Here is a 2,473-nt window from a genome sequence, read left to right on the forward strand (position 1 = left end):
AGGGGCACTTGATGGTCCAGAGGGAAAAGGTGCCCAGGCACCACCTGACGTCCATCCTGTGCACGTCCATGGCACTGATCCACTTTGAGCTGCGTCCTGCTCAGATTAGCTCTAAACTCATGGTCAGAACTTTATTTTCAACATATAAGATAATAAAAAATACAAATAAAAGCATAAAAAATACAATTTTATCACTTTTAACCAATACTAATCAGTATGTTTAAGCAACAAAGCAACATGAGCACTACTTTACAGGAAAGTGTTTAAAATGTGAATTGTTAAATGTTTACAAGTATTAAATTTTGTTTTAAAGGTTATCAAGTTGTTTCTGCAGCTTTCTTTGTCATCTGTAAAAACATCAGAATGTGGGATTTAAAAGCTTGTTCTGGTTGTTTTCGTCTTTCTGAGGCAGTTTGACTTGGGATCAGTTGAATTGTTTGCAGCTGGGAGCAGCTTGTTTCTGTTCTGGCAACGAGGAAGAAAAACCTCAAATGTTAACATTACACTCAAGAACCATGTTTAGTTTTTGGTTTTGTTCTGTTTAAACCCTGAAACAGTTACAGATTTTACAAATGACACAGAATGTTACAGTATTTTGACCTTTGAGTTTTGAACAGCGTAGTCCAGCTTGTATCGTGGACGGATCAGGATTGATGGACGTTCAGAGGAGGGACAGCTTTTGGTTGAAGGATGTTAAAGATGCAGCTGCCAGGAAAAATCTAATACTTTTAGTTACTGTTTGTGCAACAGCCTGGTTATATTTAAGGTCTTATTATATTTAAGGTCTTATTCATTAAAAAAAAGCTTTTGAACATTTAAAGTCTACAGGAGTTTATAGAAGGACTCTTACTGTCAGGTTTAACACATCTCTCTGTTGTCTGCAGTCGGATTAAAGTTTTCTCTTCATCACCTCACAAATTCATTTCTGCAGCACAATGTGAAACTGGAGACCCAGAAAACCACAATGTGTAAAAGACACACATCCTGTAGCAGAAGTATTTTAACAAAGATCATATTTGTGGGTGCAGGATGTTCACACTTTCTGTGACAGTTTGTGTCATGGATCACTGAAGTGTGAAACAGCACGAGATGCTTTAATGTTCAGCTTTTTCCCTCGGCTCGTTCAGGTGACGTGTGTGTGTGTGTGTGTGTGTGTGTGTGTGTGTGCGTGCGTGCGTGCGCGCGCGCGCGTGCGTGCGTGCGTGCGTGCGTGCGTGCGTGTGTGTGTGTGTGTGTGTGTGTGTGTGTGTGCAGTGTGTGAGGAGGTGCAGCAGCAGGCGGCTGTTAGTCTGTAATCTGAGAATAACAAGTGCTTTTCAGGATCAGATGTCTGATGTCAGAGATGATAGTTCAGCGTTAGAACTGCCCTCTGTGACACGTTTTCTACTTTTGTTTACTTCAGACTAATGTCAGACATCTCTCCTGCATCCCCTTTCTCTTTTATGAACACTACTGTATAATCAATATCTTACCTGTTGTAGATAGTTCTCTGAATGACCTTACTTTGGAGAAACAGAGTTATCCAGTCTGGACACAGGCTGTTGTTTAATGAATCCTGTGAACAAAGTTCATAAACTCTTTCATTGCTGTAAGTTTAAGGGGAAATACATCTAGTTCTAACATTGCAGTTAAGACTAAGAGTCGAGGCTAAAGGTTTTAGTGTGTGACAACAAATGTATATTTTGTGTTAGTTTCTATCTTCTGCACAATATATGTGTTGAAACGATCAACCATAATTAATAATAAATTATTTCTGGAGCTAACGTCATAAATATTAACTCAGGAGCTCGTGCTATGTGAATTAGCTCTGGTGCTAACGCCATATTTTTCTCTCTTATATTCATTATGTTTTTGTGTATTATTGTATATTTTGACCTGCACTGACCTTGTGTTTGATTTACAATTTTAGAAATTATTTTCTTGATTTGATGTTTCAATTTTTTCGTTGCTTATGTGTAATTATGTTTTTCTGTTTCATTTTAATATTTCCACCATTTTTATACAGTTAATGATTGTACAGCACCTTGTGAATATATTTCTGTGAAAGGTGCTTTATAAATAAAACTTTACTTACTTTATATCAATATACACTGTATTAGCTAAAGCTATATTTATCAGCTCTGGAGCTAACGCCAGATATTGACACCCACACACACACACACACACACACACATTGTGGTGTAAACAACATAGCAACATCTGTCTGACAATATATATTTTAATTTACACAAACTAAAAAGTCTACAGAATTTTTAGTATTTTTTACAGTTGAAGTAAATCTTTATCAAATAATGTTTAATGTTTCAACTGGTTCTCTTTTAAAACGAATGCCCATAAATGCTAGAAAAGCTGTGCTGCCAAAAATAAATTACCGTAAATTTGGGAAAATGTGCACAGGCACGATTTCATTAGGGTCTGATCCAGTTTGTTGTTTACCCCTGGTTTACTTCCTGTCCTTCTCTGACCTTTTCTT

Source organism: Austrofundulus limnaeus, unplaced genomic scaffold, assembly GCF_001266775.1.
Source record: "Austrofundulus limnaeus strain Quisiro unplaced genomic scaffold, Austrofundulus_limnaeus-1.0 Scaffold474, whole genome shotgun sequence".
Taxonomy (NCBI): Eukaryota; Metazoa; Chordata; class Actinopteri; order Cyprinodontiformes; family Rivulidae; genus Austrofundulus; species Austrofundulus limnaeus.